General features: G+C 44.1%; 1 long non-coding RNA gene across 1 annotated transcript; it reads left to right on the forward strand.

Annotated features, from left to right (window-relative positions):
• Nucleotides 1–2,986: 2,986 nt before the first annotated feature.
• On the forward strand, nucleotides 2,987–17,795 carry LOC310826830. Its single transcript, XR_014556004.1, has 3 exons — nucleotides 2,987–3,299; nucleotides 17,010–17,524; nucleotides 17,764–17,795. It is a non-coding gene; the product is annotated as an uncharacterized lncRNA (long non-coding RNA).

A 17,795-nucleotide genomic window follows, 5' to 3' on the forward strand; every position in this document is an offset into this window, starting at 1 on the left:
AAAACATTTTAAAAGCACTCTGCACCCCTCCAGCAGTAACAGCAGCTGTCCTAGTGAGGCCCGTCAGGCCCTGCCCTGGGCTAGGTGGTAAGTGGCAGGAAGGAGCAGGGCCCCATACACTCACACAGGAGAGTCCTCCTGGGCAGCAGAGCGCAGCAGTCCTTATGAGGCTTCAGGCCCCACCCCAGGCCAGATGGTGAGTGGCAAGAAGGAGCAGGGCCCTCAGACACTCACACGCAGGAGAGTCCTCCTGGGCAGCCGAGCGCAGCAGTCCTTATGAGGCTTCAGGCCCCACCCCAGGCCAGATGGTGAGTGGCAGGAAGGAGCAGGGCCCTCAGACACTCACATACAGGAGATTCAAAATCGCACAAGCCTGAGCGGTGGGGACAAGCCAGAGCAGTCTATTCTCCGTCCCCGTTTTGCACCTGGAACCCTTTGGTCTTGGGGTGGACACCCTCCATGGCTCTACAACTCCCAAGACTTACCTGCACCGAGGCAGCTCCCTGACGTCACCTTGAGGTTGTCGAGCGCCATGTATGATGGCGCAGTCCCTGCCACCTGCGCCGTGTGTGTGTGTGTCGGCATGCTGCAAACCTGAACCTGGTACTGTTGTCCGAACCCTGATGCTCACCCAACACTTGCCACTGACCTCCACAGTGAAATTCCTGTAGTGCCACCTCCCGCCCTGCCTCGAACCTGCCACTGGCACCTCAGCCTGCCGCTCACCCTCTTTCTCCACGCAAACATGCAGAGAGCCTGACGAGGGAAAGCAGGGCATCGTTTCACTGGGGTCCTCTAGCTTGGAGGCAAGAGGGAACTCTGTGGGCCATCCAGCCCACCCTGAGCTTTTACTGGAGTCTCCGCTGCTCAGGTAGTACCAGAAGCCGATGCAGTGGGTGCCCCCAAGTGGGTATATCCCCATCCACAGTGCCACTGCTTGACCTGCTGCCAGAGAGCCAGTGCTGGTGTCGGCAACCATGTAGTGCCCTGGGGAAAGGAAGAAATGTGTTCCAGTTGAATCTTCTTCTGGATTGGAAACCCTGGGGGTCATCCAGTCCAACCTGCCGCAAGGCGCCACTCACCCTCCAGGTGTGGTTGTCAAGCAGACCTTGTTCCAAGGCGCCACCCCACCATGCCCACCTGGTGGGGCTGGCTCCTAGGAAAGGACAAGGGCTGATGGAATCTGGAGACGTTCCTTGCCTCCCAGTGCCCATCTGCAGGGTAGATGACCCAGGGTGTGCCCTCCAGCTCTACAATGCTATCATTCTGTGATGTTGTAAAGCAGGACATGCTCAAAGCAGAGGGTGCTGGGTTTTAGTGCTGCACAGTGTGCTGCCCCTGGGTGGGCTCAGACCCAGCAGGGAATTTGGTTTCCGTGTAACATGGCCACCCCATTTCTGGCACGACAAGATACACGAGGAGAAAACACTTTCCTGTCTCCTGTGGCGGCCAGTTCCACAAGTTAACAAAGGCATGTGGCAGGCCTCAAATTCCCTGCAGATGCTCACCACACTGGCTCTCCTCTGTGCCGTCATGGCAGTCAGGCTCGAAGTCACACATTTGCTCTCTGCTGATGCAGCACACACTGTCATCGCAGGCAAACTGGCCATCCTTGCGGGTGCCGGGGTGTGTGTGGCTTGCTGGGGGGAGCAGAGAACAGGCCTGGATGGGGAGGGAAGGAAGTGTCAATGTCCGGGACTGGTGGGAGGAATACATAAGGGAGGATGGCTCCATCCCATGAGACTCCTCATCTGTGGGTTTTGGATTCCAGCCAAAAAGATTGGGTTGGATGACCCTCAGTGTCCCTTCCCATTCTCCCATTCACAAGACACACACAGAGAGAAACTCACTCACACATACATGGGTACACACACATATACAACACACGTAAAATATTTTTGAAGAAAGAACTGTTATAAAGAGAACTAGAGCCTTATTTCTACTCCTTTTTCCCTCACTGCTTTGTTGGATGCAACCGGGAGACAGGATCAGGTCATCCAGAGCTATGCTGCTTTGGGGATCCTTCCTGATATGCTATAATTTGTGTTTTGTATGCCTGCTGCTATCTGTTAACCTTATGCAAATAAAGCATTGCTTATTCTTCATCCACTGGCGTGCTTATTGGCTCCAGATCCAGAAATAATCCTGCCCTTGGCAGAACATATACAGTGCTTTTTTCTGGGGGGGACGCAGGGGAATGCATACTCCTAAAACATTTTGTGAATGTACTTTTGTCCATTTACTGTATTTTTCCCGGTTTGAACTATAAAATGGTGATTTTCTTGAGTCAAAATGAGAGTACCCCCAATCATTTTTTTTAGAAAAGAAGCACTGCATATACACACACACATATACATATATCCATTTTATTTTTATATATTTTATATGTATATTCTTGTATATAAACTTCCGCGGCCCACCCGCACCATCCCTCCGCCAAGGGGCACGAGAGGAAGGCCACTGGGGGAGAAAGGCAGCTGAGGACGAGGCTGCCCCCTGGGGAGAGCGGGGTTGAGAGAGAGTGGGCTGGAGAAAGAGAGAGGGTAAGCCTGGCTCGGCACGTCTCTGCTGGCCCAACGTCGCAGCGCCTCTTCCGCCCTTTCCCCTCCCCTTCCTGTGCTCATGCCTCTTCTCCGGTGGCACCTCCTTCCGGTACCCCTGCCCTCGCCCAACATGGGGGCAGCACAGCCTCTTCCGCCCGTTTCCCTCCCCTTCCTGTGCTCATGCCTCTTCTCCGGTGGCACCTCCTTCCGGCACCCCTGCCCTCGCCCAACATGGCGGCAGCACAGCCTCTTCCGCCCATTTCCCTCCCCTTCCTGTGGTCTTGCCTCTCCTCCGGTGGCACCTCCTTCCGGTACCCCTGCCCTCGCCCAACATGGGGGCAGCACAGCCTCTTCCGCCCGTTTCCCTCCCCTTCCTGTGCTCATGCCTCTTCTCCGGTGGCACCTCCTTCCGGTACCCCTGCCCTTGCCCAACATGGCGGCAGCACAGCCTCTTCCGCCCATTTCCCTCCCCTTCCTCTGCTCTTGCCTCTCCTCCGGTGGCACCTCCTTCCGGTACCCCTGCCCTCGCCCAACATGGCAGCAGCACAGCCTTTTCCGCCCTTCCGAGCTAGGAGTGCAGAAAAAGGTGAAACTGCCATGAAAAGGAGAGGAGGAGTGTGTGTGTGAGTGAGTGAGAGTGAGACAGGGAGCATCCTAGTAGAGATGGAAGGGGAACCCAAGGGTCATCTAGTCCAACCCTCTGCAAAGAAGCTCAGAGCTACAATTCCCAGGTCTTCTTTGGGAATTCTATGGGAAGTAAGAGTTTCTACATTCATGAGCATTCACTTAGAGTGCGCTCATGTTTTTACCTTTTATTGAAAGCGGCCACAAGTGACTTGGGTGGAGTATAAATAATAAAATTATATTGCTCCTGCTGCTGTTCTTCTCTTACCGTAACTTAACCCCAACTCTAACTCTAACTCCTAATCCTAATCCAACTCAAACCCAGCTCTCAGTGTAACCCTAACCTTTACCCAAACCTAATCCTAAACGCTTTGCTTCTTTTTGTGGTGTTTTGTGTTATTGCTTCATTTTGTAGGTCATGAGGCTTTCTTTGTTTCTTGTGGTGTTGCTTCATTTAGCAGTTTTTTAATTGGCTTTTGTGTTTCTTTTGGTATTGCATCATCTTCATAGGTTGTTTGGATTTCTGATTAATTTGCTTTGGATTTCTGGTAGCTCTGCTTCTTTATGATTTGTTTCTGTGTTTCTGGTGTTTTGGCTTGGTTATGTCATAAAATTGAAGAAATACCACCAGAAGCACAAAAACCAAGAAATATTCCCAAAATGAGGCAAAACCAGAAGACATGAAAACCAAGAAACAATCTCACCCAAAACCGCAGAACCATTCAAAGTAAAAGAAGCAAAACAATTAAATGCAAAAACCAAGCAAAACCACCCCAAATTAAACAAATCAGCAGAAAACAAAAAAGAAGCAGTAAAGCCACCAATTACAAAGCAATGCCATAAGAAACTGGAAACCAGTTTTTAAAAAGCAAAACCAGAAACTCAACAAGCATGCAATTTATGGGAGTCCAAAAGCACTTCAAGCAACAGAAATTAACCAACATAGCATACTAGTTTTCACTTAGTCTTGGGTTTCTAGTGAATGTGCTTCGTTTGCAGCTGGTTTCATTTCTTTTCCATTGGTTTAGCTTGTTTTTTGGACTTTTGCTTTATTGCTTCTTTTGAGAAGTTTTCTTGTTTTTGCATTCTGGTGGTAATACTTTTGAATGCTTTGGGGGTTTCTGGTGAATCTGCTTTGTTTGGGATTGGTTGGCTTCTTTGGCAGTTTCCTTTTTTTAAAAAGATATTTATTAAGATTTTATAAACAGGAAAAAATTACAGAATAAAAAAGAGAAAAGATAAAAATAGAAAAAATACAAAAATACAAATGAAAAATACAAAATACATAAAAATAGATGATAAGTAGAAAAACACAATTAAAAACAAATCAATCTTTTCATATTTTAAGGTTCATTTACTTATTTTCCTGACCTCCTCGCGCCTCCCTTTTTTGTATTCCAGTTTACATGGTAATTCAGCAAATCCTTACCCTCATTGTTTTTATCTTAGTTTTATATCATAACATGTTGAACTTCATATTTTCATCTAATTATCCTCTTTTTTAAAAAAAATATATTTATTGAGATTTCCAAGATTATATAAAAAAATAATAAAAGCAAAACACAAACACAAAAAATAACAAATATAAAAAACAAAGTACAAAACTAAAAACTATTTAAAAACAAGTAAAGTTTCATTCCCTTATTTTCTTATAACTTACTTCCCCGACCTCCTCATACCTCCCCTTTTTGTATTCCAATTTCTAATTGTTAATTCAGCAAATCCTATCCCTTAATTTTCATTTAATTTTCAACCTTTCTTTTCTTTTTACTTAATCATTACAGCTGAAAAACCCCTTAATTTTCTAAACCAACATCATTCTAACATTCATTAATTTTGCAATATTTCCCAAGATAGTCCTTAAATTTCTTCCAATCTTCTTCCGCCGTCTCTCCTCCCTGGTCTCGGATTCTGCTAGTCATTTCTGCCAGTCCCATATAGTCGATCACCTTCATCTGCCATTCTTCCAAGGTGGGTAGATCTTGTGTCTTCCAATACTTTGCGATGAGTATTCTTGCTGCTGTTGTAGCGTACATAAAGAATGTTCTATCCTTCTTTGGCACCAATTGGCCGACCATGCCCAGGAGAAAGGCCTCTGGTTTCTTCAGGAAGGTATATTTAAATACCTTTTTCATTTCATTATAGATAATTTCCCAGAAAGCCTTAATCCTTGGGCACGTCCAACAAAGGTGAAAGAATGTACCTTCATTTTCTTTACATTTCCAACATTTATTATCAGGTAAGTGGTAAATTTTTGCAAGCTTGACTGGGGTCATGTACCACCCATAAATCAGTTTCATAATATTCTCTCTTAGGGCATTACATGCCGTAAATTTCATACCGGTGGTCCACAACTGTTCCCAGTCAACAAACATAATGTTATGACCAATATCTTGTGCCCACTTAATCATAGCTGATTTAACCGTTTCATCCTGCGTGTTCCATTTCAACAGCAAGTTATATATACATTTTTGACAAATTCTTAGTTTTGGGTTCTAACAGTTCTGTTTCCAATTTTGATTTTTCTACCTGGAAGCCAATTTTCCTGTCCAACTTGTAAGCCTCCATTATTTGGTAATAATGAACCCAGTCTCACACTTTATCCTTTAATTTCTCAAAACTCTGCAGTTTCAGTCAACAGTGGTGCCTCGCTAGACGAAAAGAATTCGTTCCGCGATTCTCTTTGTCTAGCGGTTTTTTCGTCTTGCGAAGCAAGCCCATTGACAGCTTAGCGGATTAGCGCAACAGCTGTCAAGCGGCTTCCAGCGATCAGCTGTTAAGCGGCTTATCAGCGGAACAGCTGATAAGTGGCTTAGCGGCTTAAGAAAAGGGCAAAAAAAGCGAAAAAAACCTGCGGGGGGATGCAAAATTTTTTTCGTCTTGCGAAGCAACCCCATAGGGAAATTTGTTTTGCGAAGCGCCTCCAAAACGGAAAACCCTTTCGTCTAGCGGGTTTTTCGTCTTGCGAGGCGTTCGTCTTGCGGGGCACCACTGTATCTCCTTCTTGTTCCAGAATTTCCCAATATTTCGGCCATTTGGACTCCATATTGAGTCTTTTCACAGCCTTAGCCTCCATTGGCGATAACCACCTTGGGGTTTTATTTTCCAGCAAATCTTTATATTTGATCCAGACATTGTACAATGCTTTCCTGACAATATGATTTTTAAAAGCTTTATGAGCTTTAACCTTGTCATACCACAAATATGCATGCCACCCAAAAATATTGTTAAAACCTTCTAAGTCCAAAATGTCTGTGTTCTCAAGAAGCAGCCAGTCTTTCAACCAGCAGAATGCTGCTGATTCATAGTAAAGTTTAAAGTCTGGCAGGGCAAATCCCCCCCTTTCCTTTGCATCAGTTAAAATCTTAAATTTTATTCTGGGTTTCTTGCCCTGCCAGACAAATTTAGAAATATCTTTCTGCCACTTCTTGAAACAGTCCATCTTGTCCACAATTTGCAATGTTTGAAACAAAAACAACATTCTAGGCAATACATTCATCTTTATAGCCGCAATTCGACCAGACAAGGAAAGCTTCAAATTTGACCAAATTTCTAAGTCTTTTTTCGCTTCTATCCAACATTTCTCATAGAGGTAGAGGTAGAGGTACCCCTGCCCGTACAGGCCAGTCTTGCCAGACTCTGGGGTTGTGCGCCCATCTCACTTAAGAGGCCAGGGGCCAGCGCTGTCCGGAGACACTTCCGGGTCACGTGGCCAGCGTGACATCGCTGCTCTGGCGAGCCAGAGCCGCACACGGAAACGCCGTTTACCTTCCCGCTGGTAAGCGGTCCCTATTTATCTACTTGCACCCGGAGGTGCTTTCGAACTGCTAGGTTGGCAGGCGCTGGGACCGAGCAGCGGGAGCGCACCCCGCCGCAGGGATTCGAACCGCCGACCTTTCGATCGGCAAGTCCTAGGTGCTGAGGCTTTAACCCACAGCGCCACCTGCGTCCCAACATTTCTCATAATTATCTTTAAATAGATTCACATTTTAGCTGTCATATTAATCCCCAAATATTTCGCTTTCTTAACCACAGTTAAACCTGTCTCATTCTGAAACCTCTCTTTTTCAATAGCAGTTAGATTTTTCTCTAAAACCTTAGTTTTTGACTTATTCAGTTTAAATCCTGCTATTTGACCAAACTCTTGAATTAATTCTAAAACCCTTTTAGTACTAGATTCTGGCTCTTGTAATGTAAGTATTAAATCATCTGCAAATGCTCTCAATTTGTACTGTTTGGCTCCGACCTGTATACCTTTAACCAACCGGTCTCTTCTGATCATGTTCAGCAAAACCTCCAGGACTGATATAAAAAGTAGTGGGGAGATTGGGCACCCCTGACGTGTCCCTTTTTCTATCTTAAATTTTTCCGTAACCACATTATTTACAATTAATTTAGCTTTTTGCTCAGAATATATTGCACCTATACCGTTTTCAAACCCTTGGCCTACCCCCATCCCCTGAAGGTTCTTCCTCATAAAGCTCCAAGAAATATTGTCGAAGGCTTTCTCCGCGTCTACAAATATCAAAACTGCTTTAATATTTATATTCACTTCTAGCTTTTCGAAAATGTCAATTATATTCCTCACGTTATCTGACAGGTGTCTTCCCGGGAGAAAGCCCGCTTGGTCTCTATGAATCTCCTCCATCAAAACTTTTTTCAATCTCTTAGCCAAAATGTCAGCAAAATTTTTGTAATCCACATTTAGTAACGAAATAGGGCGGTAGTTCTTAAGTTGAGTCTTTTCAGTCTGTGTCTTCGGTATAAGTGTAATATAAGCCTCTTTCCACAATTCTGGTGCCCTTTTCCCCTCCAAAATTTCATTGCAGACTTCCTTCATCTAATTATCAATCCATTTTTACAAATTCTTTTAACTTTGTTTCTAAGGCCATCTCATTTCAATCCTACATCATTTTAACATTCATAAATTTTACAGTGTTTCTGCAGATAGTCTTTAAATTTCTTCCAATCTTCTTCCACCAACTCTTCTCCCTGGTCTCGGATTCTGCCAGTCATTTCCGCCAATTCCATATAGTCTATCACTTTCATCTGCCATTCTTCCAAGGTGGGTAAATCTTGTGTCTTCCAATACTTTGAGATGAGTATTCTTGCTGCTGTTGTAGCATACATAAAGAAAGTTCTATCCCTCTTTGGCACCAATTGGCCGACCATGCCCAGGAGAAAGGCCTCTGGTTTCTTCAGAAAGGTATATTTAAATACCTTTTTCATTTCATTATAGATAATTTCCCAGAAAGCCTTAATCTTTGGGCACGTCCACCAAAGGTGAAAGAATGTACCTTCATTTTCTTTACACTTCCAACACTTATTATCGGGCAAATGGTATATTTTTGCAAGCTTGACTGGTGTCATGTACCACCTGTATATCATTTTCATAATATTCTCTCTTAAGGCATTGCATGCCGTAAATTTCATACCTGTGGTCCATAACTGTTCCCAGTCAGCAAACATGATGTTATGTCCAACATCTTGTGCCCATTTTATCATAACAGATTTAACCGTTTCATCCTGAGTGTTCCATTTCAACACTCATATACATTCTTGATAATATCTTAGTTTTGGGATCTAACAGTTCTGTTTCCAATTTTGATTTTTCCATCTGGAAACTAATTTTTTTGTCCAAGTTATAGGCCTCCCTTATTTGATAATAATGAAGCCAATCTCGCACTTTATGTTTTAGTTTCTCGAAACTCTGCAGTTTCAGTTTGTCACCCTCCTGTTCCAAAATCTCCCAATATTTTGGCCATTTGGCCTCCATATTGAGCTTTTTCTGAGCCTTCGCTTCCATCAGTGATAACCACCTTGGGGTTTTATTTTCAAGAAAGTCTTTATATCTTATCCAGACATTAAACAGTGCCCTTCTGACAATACAGTGGTGCCCCGCAAGATGAATGCCTCGCAAAACGAAAAACGCGCAAGACAAAAGGGTTTTTCGGTTTTTGCGTCGCTTCGCAAGACGATTTTCCCTATGGGCTTGCTTCGCAAGACGTTTTGTTTTTCTTAAAGCCGCTAAGCTGTTACTGTAATAGCAATCGATACAGTACAGCGTCCGGAAACACAGCCGGTGGTGATGCTGCCCTGCGCCGCTTCGAAAAGTTCCTAGGCTTCAGCCTTAGAACTGGGAGGGGACCTGGCGGCGACACTCGGCTCGGGGTGGGATTTCCCCGTCTGCTCTCTTAGCGTGCGCAGCGACCGCTAGATCCCGAGGACGGCAGACTGGGCGGGGGGGTGACATGAAAAGTTTTGCCTGCTCATCTCCGAGGAAGCGGGGGGGGAGATGATCCCTGTCAAGGGAAGAAGGGGGCACCCATTTGCCAGCAGCCGGTGCCCCCGAACCGAGGCTGAGGGTGGCGCCATCGCCTGTCAAAGTGACCGCAAAGGCGAGCTCCGGTCGCGTGGCCAAGGGAAGCCCCGCTGTGGGTCATCCAAAGTCAGCCCGAGCACGCCACTCACCTAAAAGGCATGGAGAGACGGAGGGAGCGCGCGAGGATCCTGGTGCAGAGGAGGCTCCTGCAGCAAAATACTGTAAAGGCAGTCGGCAGCTGGAGGGCTCCAGGACCCGGAGCTGCGGTGGGGCCATCGATGGCATTGCTGGAGACTTCTCCCTCTGGGCCTCGCTCTCTCCGCCTTCGCTGCTGCTTGCCCTGCCTGCAATCGGCCGGGCTCATCGCTCCACTCTGCAGAGCGCTGCGCAAAGGGGACGGGGACGCTTTGGATGAGCACGCAAAGGCATGGCAGGACAGGTGTACGGGGACGCTTTGGCTGAGTGCACAAAGGCGCGGCGGGACAGGTGTACGGGGACGCTTTGGCTGAGCACGCAAAGGCGCGGCGGGACAGGTATACGGGGACGCTTTGGCTGAGCGCACAAAGGCGCGGCGGGACAGGTGTACAGGGACGCTTTGGCTGAGCGTGCCCCGGGATCAGAGGTGCGGGGTGCTAGCTGCAGATCTTATCTTCCGGGGTCGCTGGGATGGCAGCGGTCGGGGCTTGTGTTATGTAAGCACGTCAGGAGGGACTGCTTAAGAGGCCGGACGAGGCTTATGCAATGGCCAGATGCTCCCTAGGGGTCGAGGCTTGCTGTTGCGGGAACGAGTTTATACCTGTAGCCGCTAAGCCGCTAATAGCCATGCTTCGCAAGACAAAAAAACCCGCAAGATGAAGAGACTCGTGGAACAGATTAATTTCGTCTTGCGAGGCACCAAGTATGGTTTTTAAATGCTTTATGAGCTTTAACCTTGTCATACCACAGATATGCATGCCACCCAAAAACATTATTAAAACCTTCTAGATCCAAAATGTCTGTGTTCTCAAGAAGCAGCCATTCTTTCAACCAGCAAAATGCTGCTGATTCATAATAAAGTTTAAGGTCTGGCAGGGCAAATCCACCTCTATCCTTTGCGTCAGTTAATATTTTAAATTTTATTCTGGGCTTCTTGCCCTGCCAGACAAATCTAGAGATATCTCTCTGCCACTTCTTGAAACAATCCATTTTGTCCAAAATTTGCAATGATTGAAATAAAAATAACATTCTTGGCAATACATTCATCTTTATAACAGCAATTCTACCAAACAAGGAAAGCTTCAAATTTGACCATATTTCAAGATCCCTTTTCACTTCTGACCAACATTTCTCATAGTTATCTTTAAATAAATTTAAGTTCTTAGCAGTCATATTAACCCCCAGGTATTTTACTTTCTTAACCAGTGTTAAACCTGTCTCCTTCTGAAACCTCTCTTTCTCAATCGGTGTTAAATTTTTCTCAAGAACCTTAGTCTTTAACTTGTTTAACTTAAATCCTGCCACTTGACCAATTCCTGAATTAATTCTAATACTCTTTTAGTACTAGATTCTGGCTCCTGTAATGTCAATACTAAGTCATCTGCAAACGCTTTAAGTTTGTACTGTTTAGCTCCGACCTGAATACCTTTGATCAGATGGTCCCTTCTAATCATATTTAGCAAAACCTCCAGGACCGAAATAAAAAGCAATGGGGAAATTGGGCAGCCTTGTTGTGTCCCTTTCTCCATCTTAAATTCTTCTGTAACCACATTGTTAACTATCAATTTGGCCTTTTGTTCTGAGTAAATTGCACCTATACCATTTTCGAAACCTTGACCAACCCCCATCCCCTGAAGATTTTTCTTCATAAAACTCCAAGAAATATTATCAAAAGCTTTCTCCGCATCAACAAATATCAAAACTGCCTTAGTGTTAATGTTCACTTGCAGCTTCTCTAAAATGTTAATTATATTTCTCGTGTTGTCAGACAAGTGTCTACCCAGGAGAAAGCCAGCTTGGTCTTTATGTATCTCCTCAACAAGTACCTTTTTCAATCTTTTGGCCAAAATATCTGCAAAAATTTTGTAATCCACATTAAGTAGGGATATGGGGCGGTAGTTCTTAAGTTGTGTTTTTTCAGACCAAGTTTTCGGTATAAGTGTAATATAAGCTTCCTTCCACGACTCTGGCGCTTTTTTTCCCATCCAAAATTTCATTACAAATCTCCTTTAGTGGTTGAATTAACCAATCTTTCAAAGATCTATAATATTTTGAGGTTAAACCGTCCGGCCCTGGAGATTTGCCCAACTGCATATTTTGGATGGCACCTTCCACCTCCTGCTCTGTTATTTTATAATTCAGCATTAACTTATTTTCTTGAGAGATTTTTTGTAATCCATTTGTTCTTAAAAACTGATCTATGTCGGTCTCTTTCTGTGGCCCTTGTGTGTAAAGTTGTTTAAAATATCTCTGGAAGCACTTTCTAATCTCCACTGGATTCTGTATATTCTTTCCTTCCACTTCCAAGTTTGTAATGGTATTAAGTTTTTGTCTTTTTTTCATCTGCCAAGCCAGCAGTTTCCCACATTTATTAGCCGATTCAAATGTCTTTTGTCTCATCTGCTTGATTTTCTATTCTATTTCCTGATTTATCATTTTCATATATTGTACTTGATACAACTTTATTTCTCTCAGAATCTCTTGCGACTTTGGTTTCACTCTTAATTTCCTCTCTCCTTCTTTTATTTTCTCCAAAATTTTATCTTTTTTCTCATTTTGAGTTCTCTTCTTTATTGCATTCTGTTGAATCAGAAACCCTCTCATAACCGCCTTGCTTGCGTCCCAGATTACTCTTTTTTCAACCGTAGCTTTGTCAGTTTCCATTGATGTTGCTTTTACATGGTTCTTCTGCTTCTTTTCAGTAGGTTTTTGTGTTTTTAGTGGTTGACGTCATTGTTGGAATGGTCATTAGACATTTCTGGTGGTTTTGCTTCATTTCTGGTGGTTTTCCTTTTATTCTTGGGATTATCAGATCTCATACAAATTAATATTCTCAAAGGTGCAAAACCCAAAAAACAAACTGAAAAACAAAATGAAACAAACTCACCATAATTCCAGCACCCAATCTGTTATGTACTAACCTTGGATCCTAGAATGCAACAACTGATTGGTCTTTTCCTGCAGGCCAATCAGGCTCCAAGAGGGAAGCAGAGTTAGCTAGTCAGACGGGACTCATTGTGTAAATAATGTATATAAAAGCCTGAGGTTGGGGGGGGGCAATAAAGAGCATGAAATACATACAAGACTCTGAGTATATTTCACAATCGTAATTTATATAAAAGAATCTATGAAACGAAAACCACAGAAAAAATTCAACATAATCCCAAAAACAAACCAGAAACAACAGAAACAAACCACATCCACCAAAGATGAGAAAACCAATTGAATAGAACCACAAGAAACCCACGCAGTAAACATCTCAGGGAAAAGCGAAATCACCCCCACACCATGCAAAACTAAGGTTTAACTGGCTTTGGGGTTCTGCGCCATTTACTTTTCCCCTCTTGTTGGGGGTTTCTGGTGGTATTTCCTCTGCTTCTCACATTTCTGCTTCTTTTCAATTGGTTTTGGGATTCTGGTGAATTTGGTAATGATTTGATTGAAGTCTCTGTCTGGCGATTTTCCTTTTTCATGAATTCCTTCCTTGTTGGGTTTCTGGTATCTCACTTTTGGTTTTCACATTTCTCTTAGTTTTGCTACGTTTCAGGTAGTTTGCTTCCTTTTTGGAATTATCCAGTCTCATAAAAATGAAGCAATATCATTAGAAGCTTAAAAAGCACGAAAAAAACCCCAGGCACTAACCCTAACCCTGAACATCTACCTATCCCCTGCCCTAACCCTAACCCTGATATTCTGGTCATCCATCTTGGGGATAACAATCTGGTGAGGTAAATTCAGTTGAGATCACTAAATATCTCCATCAGCTGCGCTTCCTCATTCCTGAGCTTATCATAGTTTGGTTTGGAATGTTGTAGAGGTGCTTATGGAGTGGGGGCAGCCTTCCTAAGAAGGTGGATGGGCAAGACATAAAGCTAATCATTCTACAATGATGTTTGTGTCTGAAAATGTGGGTGCTTATAACCCTCATGGTAAGAATTATGTTCTGTGCCCCACAGTTGTATAGACCTGGTGGTATGCATCTTTCTGATTTGGGTTGTGACATGATTCTTAAGGATCTGCAAAGAGCTCTGTTTGAGCACTTGTGTGTTTGTGGGTAGAGGTGAACAAGCACACCTGCCCAGACTTAATTTGATTTGGTTACATTGGTCGAATCTGACTAGTTTTGCCGATCCTCAAGTTGTTATATTTAATAAATACAACCTATTTATCCACTTTTGGTTGTCTTGACTCTTCCTCCTGATGTGCTAGGAACCACTCTGTTTGGGGGGCACTGCAAAACATGCGGTTTTTACTGCAAACATTTTGCCAGACTTTGGCTTTGATTTGGAGTGAATCAGGCGATGTTGGGTTTTGGGGTGACCTTATGACCCCTGTCACTTACTTGGTTTGTCGGGCAAAATGCTACAAAAATGCTACAATGTCTGGCAAAATGCTACAAAACTTTTGCCAGACTTTGGCACCAGTTTGGAGTGAATCAGACAATGTTGGGTTTTGGATATTAATTATGAACCCCGGTTTGATGTATCAATTACTCTGTTTATGGGGTGTTACAAAATGTGAGGGTTTTGCTGCAAAACTTTTGCCAAACATCAGTTTTGATGGGATCCCAGATTTGGGGGTTTGTAGTTAAATGAAGCATTCTTTCAGTACTTCTCGGGAAATGTGCAGTTTCCGTCAGATCAAACTAATACTACTGGATAAAATTATATGGTTGTTGATTATCAGACAGTTCTCCCATTTATCAAGGAAAACGTCTGTTATGGGTGGCTTTTGCTTGGTGTGTGTGACTGTTGACAGACAGATTTGAAAAGGACACAGCTTCCTCTGTTTGTCTCACAGTAACTTACTGGCCTTTTTGATTATGCAGTTGGTGCGTCTTGTGGTCTGGTGCGTCTTATAGAGCGAAAAATACGGTAATTCCAGTTGATTTGTTTTAATGGTCACATAAAGGCACTTTCTTTGGTTATAAAATGATGTTGTGAGTCTTATATCTGAGCAGTCAATAAACTCCCTCCCCCACAGAAACGCTTGTCTTACTTCTTCTTCTTCTTGGCATCCATACTTACATGTTTGTTTAAAGAAAGACTAACCCCACCCCGAACCCCACCTCCAGCTTTCATCTTATTATTCTAGTGACTAGTCAGTGTTCATAGCAACACTTGCTTTTGTTCCTAGACAAACTGCCCTGAAAGACAGTTACTATGAACTACATGTGTCTTCTTGATATATAAGGTTGTTGCTAGTTTCTGCAAAACACTTCTTTATCTTTCAACAAGAAATAAATGAATAGGAGGCTGCTCTAAGGAAGAAGTGTGATTGCATCTGGAATATCAAACTCTCTGTATTTTTATTTATTTACTTGATTTAGGGGTGGCCACTTCACCCCGTGGCTATGCCCATGTCCCCAACTAACTGAGCTTCTTGGGATCATCCTGCAATGCTGTGAGCTACTACATTATCCTGCACTTTACAGAACCTTCCTTAGAGAATAAAAAACTGAGGCAAATTTCCAGTCTAAACAGGCTACACAAAAAGAAACAGCAGCGATTCTTTATGTTTGACTTGAGCGCCTGATATCTCAGAAAATCAACATCAGTGTTGGGGTGGGTGGGTCAGGGCATTTCCAAAATGTTATGATAGATGGAGCCATGGATGTGGCCAAGGGGGGCCAAATAAATAAAAATAAATAAAAATACATAGCTAACTGAGGTTCTGACCCCCTAACAAAAGGCCTGCCCCCACTAACAAAAATCCTGGCTACGCCCATGGATGAAGCCAACTACAGTAACTCTGGTTTTGTCCCCACCCAGAAGTGTAGCATGTGTGGGTCGTGGGGGCACAAATTTGTGGCAGGGGGCACAAACAGCTGCCCCCAAAGCAGGCTCCCTCATTGGTGCCTGGCTCCGTGGGAGAAGGAGCTGACCTAAGCTGCTGTGCTTCTGCTGGCCACAGCTCTGTCCTTAGGTTAGGCCTGACCCAGGGAAGAGAGCAGGAGGGTGGGTGGCCGCAGTGCACCTCGCTCCCAGTCACAGCAGCAGCTCCGCCTCCGGGTCACGTCTGACCTGGCACACTCTAGGAGCCTGAGCAGCAGCTTCCCTGCCCCTCTTCTCCCCTGGACATGTGGGGCATGCCCCTCTCCCCTTGTTGAGTTCTGCAAAGGCAGCCCTGAGACTGAGGAGGAAAGAGCTCACTGCTCATGCCAACCCTAGAGAGGATGTAAGAAAGAAGCAGGCTGTTGGAGGACAGCCGAGAAACAATTGAGCTTGGTGAAGCAGTGCCCCAGTCCCCCTTAAGAACAAGCCTCCACTGACAGGGAGCAAGAAGGAATTTTAAATGGCGAAAGACAGGAGTGCCTGGCGTGCTCTGGTCCATGGGGTCACGAAGAGTCGGACACGACTAAACGACTAAATAACACAATATTGGCATGGGAACTACAATAGCTCAATGTTGCAATTTGTCTACCCTACTTAATATTTACCATTAAGGAAAGTATAAAGTCATGGAGTAAATCCTTTCAGCTTGTTGATGTGAAGCAGCAGACCTCAATCTGATACTGCAAATGTTATAGAATTATTGAATATTCAGAAGTATACCTCTCCACCACTCCTTAGTCAGGCTAGTTTTGGGCATTTATGGCAAGATTATCCCAAGTGGAAAGGAATAATGTATTTTCACTGTTATGTATTCAGTGGTCTGTCTTTGCTTCCCATTGTCTCAGGAATTGGGTAATCACCATCTCAAAGGAATGGCCAGACTACCAGGAAAGGCAATCAGATAAGGCATTATCAGATAACCTGGCAGACAGGAAAAACAACATTCAAATTTTTATTGTAGAAATTTCCCTTTTCTGTGATGTAGGTATGATGTTTGTGGGGGTGGTCTTGAGCTCCAGGGCAGGGAATTTCAAAATGGCAAGCACACATTGTTCGCGGTCCTCCTCCTCTCTCCTGCGTATGGGTGGAGCACCCTGTTGCAACAGTTTAATAAAGATCAGGCTTACTAGCTGCTTTGCTTCTCAATATTCTCTGGTTGGCCTCTGTTATTTTCTCCTACCGATAGAGAACCTACAAGGTTCTCCAATAAAGGAATAAGGGCAGATTTTGTTTACAACAACACAAAGCCATCTGAAACTGTCGAATAAACTGCAAGAGCTGCATATGGAGAATGCTGGAATTTTTAATTCTTAAGGAAACATTGTGTCTATTTTTCCCACATGAGATGTTTCTTTCTTATATCAATAATGTTATGAAAGATTTGTAGCATGCTTCAAGCTGATTAGCACTTGGTGGCTGTGAAGCTTTAAATACAAAACAGACACATAGTGAAAGGATTTCTACACACTGAATTTTTTATTTATTTCACAGAGCAATTGCTTTCAGCTTTGCAGAGGAGCCCGTAGTATCCAAACTACAGTACTTCTGTGAGAGCTGTGAAGCAGAGCTCCCTCCACTGGCTCTGCTGTGACAGGATAGCTCCCTCAGGCCTCCTCTCCCCACAACTGTTATCTGGAGCCGCCATCAGTGGTAGAGCTTTGCTGGAGGCCCATCTCCTTCAGGCACCTCCAGCCCCTGAACTGTGCCAGCTGGTCAACATAGGAACAACTGTTTAGTGATTTGTGACTGAGATTTGATATTCCTCTTCCCTCCCTGCCCCCTTTGCCTGTGGGTAGGGACCATCTTGCTTTGATTGCATTTAAGTTGTCGGTGGCCTTGTTGGCTGAACAGCGAGGCACAAATGTTCCAAATAAATAAATCTCTATACACAGTATAGAAAATTAGTGATCTTTGTAATGTGTGATTTTGTAGTACTACTTTGTAGTAGGGTGGCCAGATACCACATAGTATTTGAGCAAGAACAGAAGACCAAATAAGTGAATACAGTGGTACCTCGCAAGACGAATGCCTCGTAAGACGAAAAACGCGCAAGACGAAAGGGTTTTTCATTTTTTGAGTTGCTTCGCAAGACGATTTTCCCTATGGGCTTGCTTCGCAAGACGAAAACATCTTGCGAGTTTGTTTCCTTTTTCTTAAAACCGTTAATACCCAGGGAATCCGTGCTTCGCAAGACGAAACAACTCGCAGAACGAATTAATTTCGTCTTGCGAGGCACCACTGTAAGGCTAAAACCGGGGTGGGGGGTTGGGGGTGCAA

The sequence above is a fragment of the Podarcis gaigeae genome (assembly GCF_964106915.1).
Source record: "Podarcis gaigeae genome assembly, chromosome: 11".
NCBI lineage: Eukaryota > Metazoa > Chordata > Lepidosauria > Squamata > Lacertidae > Podarcis > Podarcis gaigeae.